This window comes from Lemur catta, chromosome 7 (assembly GCF_020740605.2).
Source record: "Lemur catta isolate mLemCat1 chromosome 7, mLemCat1.pri, whole genome shotgun sequence".
Classification (NCBI taxonomy): domain Eukaryota; kingdom Metazoa; phylum Chordata; class Mammalia; order Primates; family Lemuridae; genus Lemur; species Lemur catta.
Window position 1 is genome coordinate 52,482,009 of NC_059134.1, and position 19,078 is coordinate 52,501,086.

Consider the following 19,078-nt stretch of genomic DNA (forward strand, 5'->3'; position numbering starts at 1 on the left):
TAATTTTAGATACATGAAGCAGCAGAGAAATGTTTATGACTTGATGTAAATTGGACAAAAACAAGATATGTATGTATATTAAGATCGCCACAATGTGAAATTCTAGGCAAGTATACTGTTAAAATGTAGAAAGAATATTAGTACTTCTGTTAAGCTCGTTGGAGGTATAGATAATATTTTTCTATTTTCCTAATAGTTATAACTATTAGAGAATGTTTAAAGGGTAGTACAGTAGATAGGATAACAATCTACATTGCAATCAAGGTAAAACTGAAACTTCCTTTTTGACTACACTCTCTTCACTCCCAATATCAAACCATCAATAAATCTGAACATACCTGCCTATGAAATTTCCAGTTTGTCTATTGTGTTCCACTCCTCCTGCCATCAACCGGGAGCAAGCCATCACCATTGCTTGCTTTGATTACTATAAAAATTTTCTTCCACTATTGTTCCTTCCCTTTCCAGGGTCAGTTCTAGCCTCTCCCCCTTGTATTCAGTTTTCCTGCCACAGAGAAATTCTTTCTATTCTCCATCAGATCATGATTTTTCTCACTGTATGATTTCATCCTGCTCCTCTCCTTTTCCTTCCACTGCTAACACTTACTTCAAAGCTCACTTAAATACCACTGAATGCTCCTTCTTAAACTCTTGCTGACTCCTTCCCTTCTTTCCATTTATAAATTTTAGAAAGTCCTCTGACTTAGTCTTTGCCTCTCTTATTTTCCATATTCTCTCTCTCTCTCTCTCTTTCTCTCTCTCCTTAGCTGATTTCTTCCAGGTTTATAGCTTTGAGTTTCATTTCGTGCCAATGTTTTCCAAATTTATTTCCATCTCAAACTTCTCACACAAGCCACAGACTTGAATATATCGCTACATTCTTGCCATCTCAGTACATAATAGACATTTCTAACGTGTCCAAAAATAAACTCAGGATTTCCCACCCCATGACCAACAAGGCACTTTTCTCCTGTTCTCCCATCTCTGTAGATGGCACCAGAGTTTACCCACTTTCTCGGGCCAAAAACCTACATAGCATCCTTGTCTCCTAGCTTTCCCTAACAACCAACTTCAAATCCATCAGCAAATCCTTTTGTCTTCTGACTTCAATGTCTCAATCTCACCATTTCTCACCAGATCCATTATTATCATTCTTTTCTAAGACATCTCCTTTCCTTGTCTAATTCAGTAGCCTTTTAAATTGTTTCTCTGCTTCCACTGTGGCCCCCTCTACTGTCTATTCCCCATATATTACTGAGAGTGATGTTTTCTAAATGTAAATATGACCGTGCCACTCACCAGCTTCAAACCTGCTACTGTCTTCCCAGCACGCTTGAATCAAAATCCAGATGCTTTATGGTGGTCTCCCAGGCTCTACCTTTGTTGGTCCCTATTAACCTCTGAGATCATCCCTCATCCCACTCACTTCCATGCCATTGTGCTGTAGCAATAAGGCTCTTGCTATTCCTAGAACCCACCAAGCTCTTGTCTGTTTTAAAGCCTTTTCAGTTGCTGTTTTCTCTGCCAGAATTTTATTCTTCCAGCTCTTCATGCTTCACTCCTTCCTGTCATTCCATTATCTGTTAAAATAGCATCTCTTGGACTTTCTTTGTTTCCTCCACTTTAAAAAACAAGTCTATTAGCAGTACCTCAATTCTGCTTTTTTTTCTTCACAGAATTAATTTGCATATTTCATGAGGGCAGGTATTTGTGTTTTTATTCACTAAAAAATGCCAAGTACCTATTAGTATTTCTGACATACAGTAAATACTCAACAAATATGGGATAAGTAAACAAAAAGATTCATCATTATAAGTTATATTTTTTTGTTATTTGCCTGCTTTCTTCATAGAATGTAAGTTCTGTCTCATTCACATGTGTTCCCAATGCCTAGAATAATGCTTTGCCTATAGTAGACTCTCAAATACTGTTTGTTAAAATAATGAATAAAGAACCTTTCCTTCATCCCTCCATTCCTTCAACTGCTACTGAAGTTAAAGATACTTTCAATTTATCTTTCTATGTTGATCTGCAATTAAACATTTTAAAACTCTTTTTGGCAAAACTGGCTCTCAGCTGTTAAAAAGCTACGTTAATGATACACTAGAAAAAAATCTTTAGAAGAATAATTTGTTGAAGTGTTTGAATGCTTTCTACTTCTCATGGAAAGACACGTAGAAAGAGACCATGAACTCAAAAATAGCTGCTCCATACTGTGTCTGCCAATTGTCCTTGATTATAACAGATGCCATTCATTTTTTATTTAAACTTATCACTGTTCCATACCAAGGAGTAGCTTACTATTTATTATAACTGGGAGACTTCAAAATGCTGAATTGTGAAACTGAGGTAATAAGAAAAGTTCTACAGGTCAGACAGATGAATCTTAAAATTTTTGAGCTTCCCATTTCCAATGTGTCACTCATGTCTAAATCCAGTGACCCACTTACAATCATTAACTGTCTATATGAATAGATTCTTCATTTTTTGAAATAAAATTTTATTTTGAAAGAGATACTGTCCATGGAAGTTTTTCATATTAAGTAGCGTTCTTTTTATATAAATTATAAGTGGTTCCACTATGGCTTTTATAAAAGAAGTGCTATACATATGTATTAGACAAGTTGTGCAAGTTTGGGATAATATTTTAAAAAATTAATATGTTTCAAGTTTTCAGAGTTGTGTCACTGACTACCTAACTTCCTTAATGAGCATCACTATTAAGGCTATTTCTCACAGGTCCAGATGAACTATTAGAAAATGTGTTTACACACTTGACTGCAGAGTAGACAGATAGTTAAAAAATGAGTCCCACTTGATTATCATGATAGTGAGTATACCTCATTGTCAATCTAGTTATTGTGGTGTCCTCAGAAACAGAATTAGCACAGAAAATCATGTATCAGATTCTGATAAGATTTTGAGTTTAACGATTATTTTTCTATCTCAAAAATAAAATAGTTGAATAAATGAGTGAAAAAATTCCATAGATAGCAACACTTAGATTCTGAATTGGCTTCCAAATTTGGCTTAGACCAAAATAACCCATCTTAGAAGTATAAATGTTCTGCATATGGTTAGAAAGTAGCTCATGAGCTCCCTCTGTCTTGGTCTTTGCTGATGAGGACCTCACTTGTTACTGCTCAGAATGTGGTACAACATGGCCATCTAATAAGATAAAATATGTATGTCCTTGAAAAAACAGGTCTTTTCAAAAAATGTTTTGAATTAACGTTTGCTAGGCAGAATTTAGGGTGGATTAATTCTGTTGAATACAGGATTTAGGAATACACTTCAGTTAATAGTGACTTTAGTTGATTTTCACTAGTCACAGATGAGAATTTTTAAGATATTCAATGAAATGATGTTTTTGATAGTCCTTTGGAAGCTGATTTGTTTGTTGTTGGGAATTTTATTGCTGTAATATAATAGTATACTGTCATTCTCTGTGATAATGTAAAGGACTGTTATAGTAAATAACAAAAGAAAGGTTATCAAGATTGAATGATTCTGGTTGCACATAATATTGCTTTTACAATTAGATAAGCTATGATTTTTAAATGTATAATTTTAACTGTAGTCAATATGCACTTGGTTGTAAATATTTTATACTTTGAGATCTATAAATGCCTTTGTAGGTGATGTGATTTTTAATTTATCTCACATGTATAATTTTGAAGACAATCAAGGATTTTTTTTTCATTTGTATATTTTATTTATATTGATTGATTCCACAAGCACTTACTGGAAACCTAGAACTAGAGATAGGTTTTCTACTAACCAGTGTGTATAATTTGAAAGACTACCTTACATTTCTGCTTAGGACTTGACATTCATAGCTCCTTGTGTTCCCTCCAGCTCTCCATGTCTTTCTTGGACCCCTCAACTGTAATAGAGACACACACATAAGCTAAAAGTGGGGACACAACTGAAGCATTCTTACAAAAACTGTGACTTGTATTTTGTTTGTTCGTTCATTTGTTTTCCTTTCTAACATTCTCACTGGCATTCAAGACCAAGATATTCCCAGAATAACTAATACCTGGTATTTTTATTAGCAAGCAGATTTGACTATGGAATTTTCTATTCCAACTTTTTATTGGGAATCAAGGAGTTCATGTAAAAGGAGTGTCAATAGAGAGCTTGAGGTTAGAAAATCTAATGATGAAGAATAATTATTTTCAGATAGGAAATTCTGTAGGATTCTGGAGACTATCAGGATGAGCTCTGTGCCCATGAAGAAAGCTCATTGCTAAGGCCATATGGTCACACCTGATATATCCAAATCTAGTTGTAGGTCATGCAACCACAAGCAGATCTAAGAGAAATGCCAAAGTATCAATGCCCGGAAGCAAAGGTCCAACTGGGATGAGAGATACACAAAATCACCTGTAGTTACAGAATAGAATATGCAACCTCAATCATACTTGAAGACAAAGAAAAGTTAGAATTTTTCAGTGCTAGTTTTTATCCCACTTTCTCATAAGGCACATCCAATTGAGCACTCAATATCATGTTCATCAGACAAGAAGCAGTAGCATATTGGGAGGAAGGAAGGAAGGAATGAACAAATGAAACCCATTTCTTAGAAAATTTTCACATGGACTTGTTAACTCTTAGTAGTAGAAGTGGTGAGTTCAAAATGATTAATTCTTCTCTGACCTATTTTTGATAATTAACCTATCACTGGAGGATAGGGAGGTGCAGACATCAAAGAGCAAGATCAAGTCTCTGGGGGTTCCTTATTATTTTATTTCCCAAAATGTTGATTTATCTCCTTCCATGTGCTAGACACTCTTCTAGACCCTGAAGATGCAGTGGTAAATATATGAGAGAGCACTGACAAAGTCAAAGAGGTTTCAACTTTATAATTTTATTATTACTATTTTTAATGCAGCTCTTGGGATATATATTTTTCCTGCTATTTTTATTTGACTGAGAAATACCATGAAATTTCAAGATGGAATACACACACACAAAAAAATTGATTACTATTTACAACAATGTGAGCCTGAGTTTCCTAAATACATTGTATTACCAAAAAATAAATTGGATGTAAAGCTAATACTTGCATCTGTCATTCATGGTTCTTAATTCAGATCTGTGTCTACGTCAAAATGCTCACCTTTTTTTCCTTTATAGTACTATATTTTTAGAAATAAATATTAGAAAGTTGAACTTTGTATTAACAATGATAAAAACTTTTACAGTTTTAGTTTTACAGCTATTTATGTAGTTTTCTCTCAAAGGGTTCCACTGAGGAGAAAGGGGAAAATAAAAAAAGTTTTCAAGTAAAATGGCCTTGGTTAGCAATATTACCTACCTTAGCACATTCTTAATGTGTATATCCCATTAGACAAGATTTTTTTTTCTATTTTACTCTTGATCTCCATATTTTTAAATTAGCAACGTATCATACCTACCTCATATAATTAAATATTATAAAAATCTGACATTATTTAAGTTTTAATATGCTGGTTAAAGAGGAATCAATTTTGACTGAAAGTTCAGACTGTAGGTCAATAATTGGTGAAATAACTTTTGAAATGGTAAACAATCCAGAAGTTAACCTAAAATTCAGATGGGCTTATGTTATGCTCCAAGGAGGAATAATCATAAGCAGATGAGATCTGTTATACAAAGTAATCTGGTAAAATGAAAAAGAAGTAAACTGAGAGTAGAGACCTGAGTTCTAGTTCTAAATCTAGATGCCCTTAGTGTATCAATTTTTTCCTCTGAGGAAGAATTTCTTCATCTATAAGGAAAAAGATTAGATTAGTCTATGAGGACTGATTTCCAGGCCTAAGAGTCTGTCATCTGCTATCATGTTCTCATTTCTGTTTCCTTTATTCTTTCCTCATCATTTATATACCTGAATAATATATACATATATAATATATATTGACTCTTTAATATGTCTCCTTGATTATAAAAATATATTTTCTATACTATCATTTAATATTAAGTTGTAATGCAGCTCATGTGTAGATGACAATAAAGAAAAAAATAGTTGTAGGAAAAACTCTTTTGTTGCTGTTGCTGATGTTATTATTTTAAGAAATATAAGGAAAACCATGAATAAGTGGTTAGTTTTGATTTGATTTTTAGTGTTATATGAGCTACTTTAGGTAGAGATCTCAGTGCAACAATAGGTATATTGTAAGCAATCTACTTAGCTATGACTAATGTTAGTTGTATTAGATTCAGTAGTACTTTATTATTTTTGATAAAAATTAGACTATTTGTTACATTTTTAAATATCTAATTAAGGCATTATAATTATAGAAAGTTTGAAAAGATATAAATAGGTAAAAAAACAAAAATAAAATAAACAATATTAATATTTCTACTACACATGAGTGGCATCTATTAATAATTTGATGCATGTCATTCTATATTTTTCTATCTATGTATATATTCATACAGACACAGCTAAGTTGTCATAAACTATTTTGAAATACAAATTGTTTTTTTGCTTAAAATATAATGAGTAGTCTTTGTCATTAAATATTATTTTACTAGGGAATTTTTATAGCTACACATTATTGTATTGAGAAGATATATCATAATTTATTTGACTAGAGCCTTATTATTGGATGATTAGATTGTTTTCAGTTTTTCTATTTGACTAATAATGCTGTAAAAAAACATCCTTGTATGTGTGTGTCCATGTCTGTGTATTTGTGTATATATGCACCTACATACATGTATATATTTCTGGTTATTTCCTTAGGGTAAAAACAAACAGAATTGCAGGGTCAATGTGTAAGCACCAAGTGAAGGGAGACATTTTGAAATAAAATAATTAGAATGCTCACACATTAGAAGCAAAATTATAGAATTTTCCCCTAATCATCATAAATTGTTTTTTCTAACTAACATGAGAGAACAGGATTGTACACATCATCAGCTGTATGTGCAATATGTGTGCTAAAAAAAAAAAAATAGATGTTTTGTGAAATATCCAGAACAATGTGAAGTTTAAATAAGCAATTATAGAAGGTAAGTTTTTGAAGTCAGGACACAAAATCCAGGTATATAATAATAGAGTAAATTCAGAGGAAGCCTAATTATAAAGTTAAAACCAAACAGTTAAGGAAATATACATAATTCTTAGTTTAAAAAATTGCCAATTCTCTACAAAGGATGAATAACCAAAACAGCATTTACATTTTGTATAACACGTGGAATTAGGTACAATTCTCAATTTAAGTGTGGACTGATTGATGTATGCCTTCAAAATTCATATACTGAAGTTCTAACCCCCACTGTGACTGTATTGCAGATAGGGCCTTTAGGAAGGCAAGGAGGATTAAATAAGGTAGTAAGGGTGGGGCCCTAACCCCCTATTTCCATAGAGCTCTTGTCCTTACCAAAAGAGGAGACTCCAGAGGGCTTTGTTTCCCTCTGTGTACATCCAGGAAATGCCATACGAGGGCGCCACTAGAAGGCTGCGAGCCAGGAAGAGAGTCCTCACCAGAAACCTTCCTTATCTGCTGGCAACTTGATCTGGGACTTCCAGCCTCCAGAACTGAGAGAAAATAAGTTTCCGTTGCTTAAGCCACACAGTTTTTGGTATTTTGTTACGGCACCCTGAGCAGACAAACACACTTTGTAAAGTCCGTCATTAAGCTTGTCTATAATATAACCAATAAAAACTCACCCCCCAAAAAAGAAAAGCCCTTTTTGTTTTTGTTTTACCTAAACTGAGACTATCAATTGGATGTAAGCTATATAAATAAATGTAAGCATACTCAAATAACAATGTAGCCACTGCACTAGTTCTCAGGTAGGGAAGGCCTTCTCATGGCTAGATGTCCCTACTTTTGTAAGAACATCCCAGGAGAGGAGTTATACCATTTGTAATCCATGGGAGCTGTTGTGATGAGAACATATTATCCCAACTTCCATGTGCTATCAGGGAACAGCCTTCAACTATCAGCTTTTTCAAACATTGCCCGGGCTGCAGAGAGCTACCTCAGCCTAGTTCAAGCCTTTCTGGCATGACTCACTTTGAGTCTAATCCACACGTTGTATAAAGGCCCGGTCAACAATGCAGGGGTCATCTTAGCTCCAAATTTCTCCATTTGGGAGGCAAAGTCTGTAATTGGCCACATTACAGCTTGACTTCTCTCTCTGCCAAATCTTGCTTTCCAACCATTCCTTCCCCAGGTGTTGCTCCCATGGGCACACCTACAGAAACACCCTGCATGCTAAATTCCATCTCATAGTTTGCTTCCCTGGGAACTCCACCTGCAGTAGATAGTCGGTAGAAAAGGTTACAATAATATTTGCAGGTGCTATAATTGCATCACTGCCTGATTGCTTTTGCTCAAAACAGCCCCAAGAGGGAAACTGTGCCCTTTATGCCAAGCCAATTGGCTCACAAAACCAGACAGACCTAGCAATTGTGACATAAGACCATAATAGCCTAAATTTTTCCCACTCTAGTAGTGTAAAATACATAAAAATACAAGGATAAATATCTTCTTTCTTAAGTCATCTCTTTTATTATTAGCTTTACAATGGGTTATTTTTACCGAAGAAAGTAGAGTATGTTCTAAATCAGATATACAGATGTATAACTGGATATACAAAGTTATACTTGGAGGTCTAATAATTTAAAATTGAAATTACTGCTGAGACTTTTTCAAATAGGTAATGATGTTCGCAAAGTGCATAATCCTGTTCACATACATTTTCTGTTGTAATGGAATTCTTGTGGTCAGTTTTCTTCATTGAGCATAGTCTTCTTCTTCTCCCTTCTGGCATCAGTTCCCACTTCCCCCTGCCCCGGCAGACAGTTCTTCCCATCTGTACTATGTCTTCAAACCTTCAAATCTGTGTTTCGACACTTTCCTTCTATGTGACATTGAGAAGGTCCCTTAACTTCTCTCAGCCATAGTTTCCTTTCCTGTAAAACATGAAGAAGTGTTTAACCATAACAGCAGTGACATAAATTAAATGAAATAATGTATGAAAAACATAGTGCATGGAACCTAGCACATTCCAGGGACTTAGTAATTTTTTCTCTGTCTTTTCCTGTGAGAAAAGCCATGAGGAAGTTGGCAAGATAATAAAAACCCAACAGCCTATTGCAAACAAATGCTAGATGTAAAATGCTAGGGTAAAATCATTCTCTCTCTTTTTTCATTCAGCTCTTCTTTATGGGACACTATGGTGTGCTATATGTATAATTAGGTACAAGATAAACTCTCTTGACTCAGGTAGCTCACTGTCTAGTGGAGTATTATAGACAAGAAAAAAGTGATGAATGAGAGTGGAATGGTGACTGCACATATAGGAAGAATGCAATGGAACAATGCTTTCCTTTATTCATAGCCATGTTTCTTAAAAACAATAACATTCATAAGGAGAGCTAGGTTGCCACCCTATACTGACACTAAGACAGTATTGACTACAGGCATGGGACATGCTTCCAGAACAGAGGTGCTATTCCCAGCACTAATATAGAGGTTCAAGCAAGGAAAATTGCAAACCATCTCTAAACTTCAAGAACAGCCCCTAACTAAAACACCTGGCATTTCTAAGTCTGGCACACATATTTGAAATGCTGATAATATTGGAATGATGGCAAGAAAACATGTATCTAAGTGGTGGCTTTGATGAAACAGAAATTGTTGCAAATTGAGTGGAAAATACAGCATATCTCCATGAACTATCTCCCAAGAAAAGCACTACCATGTGTGACAGAAGCAAATGTGTATACCCATTCCTGGACTCCTTGCTCCCCTTCCCTTGCAAAGGTTTTCGCTTTCAATGAAACAAACAGCTCAAGTGAGCATCATTGATTCAACATAGTATTCTAGGAACCTCTTGTCTCTGAAATGGACAAAAATGTCAATTCCTGCATTATTATCTTTTTGTGCTGTAAAAAGAAATGCAATTGTACAGTATTATATACAATATTATTTCTACAAGCAAAAAAATAAATAACTTAGAAGAGATTAGCCCTGGCTTATGATGGAACAGCACTTCTTGGGATTTAATACAGCTGGCAAGTAATAAAAGTAAGGTCATATTTGATTTGTCACCAGGAATGAAAGAGAAAGATATCAAACCAAAAAAGGGAAAGTGTGTATTGGGCGGCATTCTGTCAGCAGACTGGAAGCAGTGCACATAGTATATATAAGAAGATGAAATGGCATTGGATGAAAGAAGTTAAGGGAAAGACAAAGGCAGGGCACTGAACATGTGCTTAGCAGTTTACATCCACCCTCCTATTTACTCATTATAGTATTTTGCACATAAAGAACCTTAGGCTCAGAGAATCTAAGTCATCTTCCTAAACTGACCCAGCTTATAAAAGAAAGATTTGAGTTTAAGCCCAAATCTGCCACAATTCAAAGTCCATGCTTATTATCCTTATATGTACCATATTTCTGAAAAAATCTCCATTTTTTTATTAGGAAATTAATCACAATCCTTGTATCAGTCACCCAGAAGCAAATCCTTCACAAGTGGCAGTTTGAATACCTGCAATTTTAATGTTTATGCTATCACCTCCACTATAGAGTGAGAAATATGGTGGTTAAAGAAGAGAAGAAAATCAAGCCCAGCTTGATGCTTTCATTGAAATGATAGTCAATCTTTCCTAGACACAAAGCCTTCCAATCTCTCCAGATTTCAGGGTAAAAAAACTTCTATACACTGTTCTCTTAAGTGAAAGCGTCTATCATACACTGTTCTCTTCTCAGTTTCTCAAACACGAGATGGTCCCTCCTGCTCCTAGGACTTTTGCTTGTGCTATTTCCTATGTCTATAATGCTTTCTCTGAGTCCTCCTCCTGCGCTGACACACACACACTCAGGGATTCCAGCTGTTCTTTTAGATTTCCATGCTTACGTCACAGCAGGATGAAAGACCTGACTACATCAGTTCTTTCCATTACGGGAAATTCAAAGTACTAGACGTCTCTTTTCTAAAAATCACATATAACACAGTTGTAATTTTTCATTTATTCATGTATATTTTTAACAATCTACATGCCTGCTTCTCATAAACTCCACAAGAGCAGACTATATAGTTGTATTATTTTGATACTTGCCATTGCCTCCCTAGGATGTAGCTTTACTGAAAGCTTAAGTGAATGAATAGTAGAAACCCAATAATGTTTTCTTCTTTTCCTGGAAAACACCCTCCCATGAGAAAGCTATGTTCCTTTCCTTTCTCTTAGTAACTGAATAATTGTGTACTGTATTGAAAAGACCATGAGCTTTGGCATACTCCCAGATTTGAATCTTTTTTGTGCCACTTAATGTTTGACTTTGTATAATTTATTTACTTTCTGGAGCCTGTGATTGCTTCTCTATTAAAATGTATATAAATTTCATATTTCACATGTTTGTTCCACCCCTTAATGAGATATCAATACATCATATGCAGTTAGCAAGTGTGAGTTCCCTAACTTCATGCCCATGCCTTCCTTCTCACAAATAAGGTTGGTGGATATGTAGGTGTTTGAGCTGGAGGTGCCCTTACTGCTACCACAGCATCAACAAGCTTCCAGATATTCAGTGCAACATAAATTAACCAAAATCCAAAATTGTGCCTTCTCCTTGAAGTCATCCTTAGCTAAAATTGATTGCTAGTTTAATCATTGTTCATGGTCTCTTTTGTTAGTACCACATGGTTTAGTATTTTTTAAAATTCTAGTTTTGTTTTTATTCTAATTGTTTGAAATACATATATTTTCCTTATTTTGTTCAATTAAAAAACATATCATATCTATTAAGCACACAGAACTCTGCTAGACTTTGTGCAGTGATGAAAAGGTGATGTTGACACAAACTCTACCACTAATCTTACAGTCTATTGGCATAGACAAAGGTTAAAAAAATATTAACAGGACAAAATGAATAAGTAATTATAGAAATCCTTTGTATGGCATGGTTACTACGTATCAGACACTGCAAATACCCATGGTGTGCATATCACAGGTAAAGGAAAATGCAAATGTGAAGGTGTGTTAATGTGAAAGGGGGATGATGGGTGCTGGAGTAGCTGCCAAGTCCAAGGGACTGGAGGATTGTGGGTACAGTAAGTCCTTTAGGTCGTGAACAGGTTCTTGGAAACTGCGACTTTAAGAAAGATAATGTATAACAGAAGCGATGTTACCATAGTCTAATTGATATGAGCAAGAATTACATTCCTATGGCATATTTCTGGTCACAGAACATTACCAAACGTCTAAATAAAGCCAAAACACTCCTAATATTAGACGTTGAAATAAATGTAAGCTACACATACATTTAAGAAAGATTCATCAAAACAAGTAAGATAATTATTTACTCAGTTATTCCAGTTCAGGGTTGTAGGTGGCTAGAGCTTATCCTGGCAGCTCAGGGCACAGGGAGGAAACCAGCCCTGGTCAGGATGCATCCCATCACAGGGTGCGCTTACACACCCACACTTGCTCAGACTGGGACCATTTAGACACTCCAATTAATCTAACATGCACATATTTGGGATTTGGGAGGAAACCAGAGAACCCAGAGAAAACCCAGGAAGACGTGAGGAGAATGTGCAAACTCCATGCAGATAGTGACACTGGGTAGGAATCGATTTTTTCCTCATCAGTGTTACAATGAAACATTGAACAAGACAATGTTATCTGAGGATCAGCTGTCTATGAAAGAGTTGAAGAAACTGAGGCTGACCAGGAATAGATGGATGAACTGGATCATAGAGGCTTTCTATTTACTCTATAAGGCTTTCATTTTTTTCCTAAAAGCAGTGTGATGATGCCGTAACACTTTCAGCAGGAGAATCACATGATCCCAAGCATGTCTGAGAAAGTCAAATCTTGTCTTGCAAATAGTTTCTTCATCTGAAAATGATGTCTTCCATAAAGGCAAGGAATATGTTGTTTTTTTTTTTTCCCTTGTGCATTTCCCTAAGCATTTAAGAATGACAGGTACAGAGTAGCCCTCAGTACCATATACGCAAGTTGCATAGTATGCAAACTGACATTTGAATTTCCAATATGACTTACCAGTTGTTAGATATAAGAAAACAAGGTATTAATTACTCTAAGTGTCTATAAGTAGAGCTCTTCAGGCTTGGAGAGCTTTTATATAAATTCTGTCATTTATTCTCCTGATAGTCCTCTAGATGGGATGCAAAAGGAGGGAGTCAAACATTAAACATGTACCTTGAAATCTTGATAGGGCTTATAGACATGACTAACCTTTTAAGTACCCTTAAAAGTTGGGCTTTATGGAAACCGGGGGCCTCCAGGGAATCCTCAAGTCTGGTTCTGTCCGGTCATATTTTTCTATGTTCATAACCATAAGATCTTGTCTCTAAGATTAATGTTGATGTACCAGCTTCTTGAGCTAAACAGAGTGGTCAAACCCCCAAACAATTGATGCATTTTTTATCACGCTATATAATATCCATAAAATAAAATCAAAACAGGAGTCTGATGATAGTTTTTTTTTGTTGTTTTTTTTTTTTTACTAGTTCTGTTACTGACTTTCAATCATTTTACTGTTCCATTTTAAAGGGACTGGAAAATAATAAGATGATTGGAGTCAAGATGTTTCTATCTTGAGGTGCACAACCTAAAATTTGGAAAAGACAATGTGAAAACTTGCCTTATGTAGAGCAAAAGGTTTTAGAACAAGAAACATTAAATTTTCTCTCTCTCTGTCTCCCCCCACCCCCCTCCTCCTACTCCCTCTCCCCTCCTTCCCTCTTTTTCTTGTTTTTGCTCTTAAACTATGTCTCTCTCTAATACATCATAAACCCAGAAATGAAAGTGGCAGCTGTTATATCCTCTAAGAAGCAATTTTTAAGCATTTATTGCTTGAAAGTTGTTGTGATCAACACTTGAAATCCAAAAGATAAATTAGACTGTGAGTTATGGAGAGAAACTGGGTATAAATTTCCTTAGTACCCAGAGGAACTGGCAGTGCTTAATTAAGTTTCATGAAATGCAAACAGTAAGTACTAAAATGGGGGTACCAAGAATAAAGTTCACAAATTGGGTATTTTCTCTGTGCAATGGTTTTCAAAATGTGGTCCCTAGACCAGCAGTGTCAGCATCATCTAGGAATATATTTAATATTAGAAATAGGAATCCTCAGGCTTTTCAAGCTCACTACATCAGAAATTCTGGGGGTGGAGCCTCTGAATCTGTTTTATAGTTAGCCCTCAGACAACCCTATTAGACAGTAAAGTTTGATAACCACTCCTTGATGTTAAATCATTTTTATATATCATCAGTTGATTCTTATAAACCTTCTGAGTCAAATACTACTCTACCTCTATTGCTGCCTAACCAATCACCCCAAAACTTAGTGACTTAAAACAGCAATAGTCATTTTTTTCATTATCTCTCATGATTCTGGGGTTTAAATAACCTTCTGATATGTCCTCATTCAGGGTCTCTCAGATTATCAGTCAGGTGATAGTTGAGATTGGAATGATCTGAAGGCTTGCTCACCTGTATGTCTGTGGCTATGCCTGAGCAGACTTAAATAGCTGGAAGCTGGAACAGCTGCAGCTATTCAGGCATCTCTCTCTCTCTCTCTCTCTCTCTCTCTCTTTCTCTGTAGTCTCTCTATTATGGCAGCTTCAGGGTAGACAGACTTCTTCTATGGCTGTTCAAATGTAGAGTACAGGGAGAATGGATAAATAGATAGATAAGTGATAGATAAATAGAAGTGGAAGCTGTATCAGCTTTTATGACCTGCCTTAGAAGTCACATGCCATCACCTTCCCTATTCCTGCTATTCAGGCAGTCAAAAACGCCTACTCAGGTTGAAAGAGAAGGGCATAGACTCCACTTCTTGATGAGAGAATTGGCAAGTCTTGAGAAGAGATATCAGGCTGAAAATATCTTTGCACCAATCTTTGAAAATACAATCTGCAACAATCTCCATTTTTCCATTGAGAAAATGGAGATGGAGGGAGGTTTAGTAATTTGCCCAGGATTTCACAGTTAATATAAGAAATGGTAGAATAGAGATTTAAGCTTGCAATCTTTATGGGCATGCAATACCAGTTTTCATACTGTTTACTCTCAGCTAACTGTCAATGGAACATTTTACATGAATTATCCGCTTGTATTTCCTAATGACCTATTGAGAGCTATAGCATTGTTATCCCTGTTTTATAAGAAAACTGAGACTTAGATAAATTAAATAACTTACCCAAATTTGCATTTCTAATAATTTGTGTTGCCAAGATTTGAATACAGGTAGTATTACTCCAAAGCATGCATTCAATCATGGAATTTTAGTGGTGATCTTTTATTATCATTATTCATATCTTATAACATATATATTTTTGTCATGTGCTTTAGTGTTTCAGTTTTATTACCTATATTGTCTGCCTATCCCAAGTTATAAAATAATGATTATGTATTACTCCTATAATGTAAAATAAATAAACCCTACTGAAAGAAATACATCTTTGCTTTGAATTTGAGGTAGTATCATCTATACTAGAAACTACTGAAAGTTAATGTGATGTCTTGGGAAGCAGGGCAGAAAGGTGGAAAAGACAATAAGGGATAGTTGAGGAAACTGAGCATATTTTTGATGAAAAAAGAAGAAATTAATGGGGGATAAAATTCTCTTCAAATATTTGAAGGTTGGTCATGGGAAGAACCTAAACTTACTCTGTGTAGCTCTCAAGACAGGATAGAAAAAAAAAAAATCAAACTAATGGTTAAATATTTCAGACAGGCATATTCCTGCCCAGAACACATTCCTGCATAATGATGAGGACTGCCTGGCCATGCACTGGACTCCTAAGGGGGAAATCTGTTTTCTGTTCTGCAAGTATTGGAGAGGAGTCCAGCTGGCCAGTTATTGCAAATATTGTCGAACTTTCCACACTGGGAAAATTGTCAAAGGTGATGGCATGTATGATAGCTTCTAGTCCTAAGATTCCAAGATCATTGGGTAATTTATTGAGGATACAAAACAGAAGTACCTTGCCAATGGACAGTGTGGGAACACCCAACAGGTGTCTTCTCAGGTTTAAGTGAGCATTAGACTCTTGAGACCACCATAGGCCACACTAAAAGTCAATTAAGAAGAGAGGCAAGGAGCTAAGCTTGCTGGCAGGGCAGTTTCAAGCCTTGCTTTCTGTAGTAGTCCAGGCAGCACTTCACATGACCATCCAGAACTGCCTTCTTCCCAGAGGACAACTTCCGGTCCAAAGAAGCAAACTCCACATTGGTGTGTGTAGGGCTGCCCTGGCTTAGAAGCTCCATATCTCAGAAAGGCCAGTATCTCTTTTAACATTCCATAGGAATAGCAGCCACAATCACCACAGGGGGTGGGATACATGTGACACAATACTCAGAGGATCCCAAAGCATGGTGTACCCACCACGTGTTTATAGTTCTTCCCAGTCCAGATGTACGGTGCCACTCAGGGATAGTTTTTACCAATAGCTGTGTTGTCTAGAAACATGTTGACATTCTTAGCCTTATCATATTTTTCAGGGAAAGAGAGCTAGAGATAATTAACTCAAGGTCAGGCTCTCATGTAGCAGGGATGGTATTTTGTTAACACTTTGCCTACAGGAGCATTCCGAAATATAATATGAACTAACATTTTAAAACATTTTCTACAATGTCATGCTGTCTGCTAAGCAGTTTAAGTACAGAATTTCATTTAATCTTCAAATCATACCTATATCTCAGGTACTATTTTTATCCCCATTTTGTAGACAAGGAAATTAAGTTTTGAGAGAATGTGTAACTTTGCCAAGTTACACATTAGTTAGCTAATACATGACAGAGTCAGAATTTAAATCTGGTTTTGTCTGTTTCCAGAGTCTGAGATCTTAACCAATGTTTATTCACCAACTATTTATTGACCTCCAATGCTCTGCCAAGAATTTTTCCAGGAGTTAGGAATAAAGAATTGAACAAGGTACATATAGGACCTACATATTTCATATAGCAATAACTTTTGATGGATATTTACAGATTGAAAGTGTACAACTACCTACTAAATTATATCAAAGAACATGTCGTTGATGCCAGAGAATAAATCCATCAGCTAGTTAGCTCCCCATTGAAATGGCTTGGAGTGAGCAGGACTGGCCCACAGACTGCTTCTTCCCTAGAACAGATCAAATAACAGGGGCAATTCAAGGCTGGAGTTACCACTGCCTTGGAGCTAGCGTACTGTCGCACCTGTAATTCTGGAAGTTTTTATCCAACTCTTTACTACTGCCTCAATAGAAAGAAATGGACACCATGGTCCTCCTCCATATGTTCTAAAGATGAGGGTCAATTTAATAGTAGTGGTAATTCAAAATAAATGAGTTTACTTACACCTAGATCTAGTAGATAAATAATGCAGTGTCGTATCCAACTTATGTTTATCATGACTTTGACTTGGTGCCACATACATGGACTTGATTCCCTATTCTCAACCTTGGCATGGTAATAGAAAGGCTTATTCACTGGCTTCAGGGGAGGGTTGCCAAATATGATGTAGGGCATCCAGTGACATTTGAATTTCAGATAAACAACAAATAAACTTTTAGTGTGAGTGTATCCTGAATATTGAGTAGGATATACTTTTACTGATAATAATTTGTTTTTCGTGTGAGGTTCAAATTTAGCTGGGTCTCCTGTATTTTTATTTGCCAGCTCTACCAACTCTACTTCAGGTATCCCAGTGCTTGGTGTTGCCAACCAGGCTTTGAAGAGCCAGGACAGTATCTGCCCTCAGGAAGCTCATTTATTCATTCCTTCATACAATGCATGTTTACTAAGAACCTAGAGATGGACATGTGTATACTTATATATTTATAGATGGTTATAAATCCTTTATAATCATCTGTAATATCTGCAAGATGGTTAATATAATGAAAGTCTAGAAGTGAGGCAAACAACTAAAAGGACCACTAAATGGCTAATATTTATAAAGCTCTATTCTCTATGCAGAAACCCTGTTATGCGCTTAGACGTATTCTCTCGCCAGATCTTTACTTCAACCCTAAGACTTGGAGATGTTAAGTAACTTGTCCTAGAGCATGTGGCTGATAAATGGCAGAAGCAGGATGGAGGCCTCTTTTGCTTAATGCCAGGGTCTGAGCTATCACTCAAACACATCCACTAAAGTGAGGCTGTGATAAATACAATTGGCCACGAATGACTCACCTGAGAAGTGACTTGAACTATATTTTGTAGTGCAAGTACAGAGTGACCAGCTGGACAAAATGGATGGTGGAAATGAGAAAGGTAATTTTGAGGAAACACCATGCCTGAAGAGTAGGGCACACATGGATAAGGGCAGGATATGGAGACAGAATAATGGGTAGGAAGCCAGACATTATTAGGTTTGGCATTCATCTGTTAAAGAAATTTTTCCCAATTTTTCCATCGTGGCAAATTACCAGTAATTTCTATCTATAAAGAACCATAAGTTAGGGTCACTGTAATTGTAATTATAATACTATAGTACAATCAAATACAAAATTTAATAGGCTCACCCTGATGTGAAATTTATGGTAAATAAAAATGATAATAACCACAATAATAATACATGAATGTTACTATGGGCCAGAAATCATTCCAAGTACCTTATAAACTATTAATTTATATAGTTCTCAAAGTAACTCTATGAATCAAGTACAATTTTTAACTCATTTTAAAGAACAAGAAACTCAGGAATAGTAAATAGAAATAACTTTCCCAAGAGTAGCACTTCCAAAAGTAGGTGTTTGAAGTGACAAGACACTTTCTCATGTTCTAAAAATCCTTATATGTCAGCTGATTCATGGCCATCTGATTATGGCGTAGGAAAGGCTGTGGTGTCAATGTGCAATGTACAGTAATCCTGGGATTCTGAAAGCTGAATGCATACACATAACTTCATAGAATTATTTTAATTTAATTCAACATGTTTTAACTGAATACTGACTTAGGAAAAGAAGTCCCCATGGGAAGCCCTGCCACCAGAATAGCTTGCCCTCAGGGATTTCTTATGCAGATGGCACTAGGAGAGGAGAAGAGCAGAGGCAGCTGCAAATGCAGTTCTGGGCACACTCAGAGGGTTGGAAGACTGGTGAGTCTGCTCAC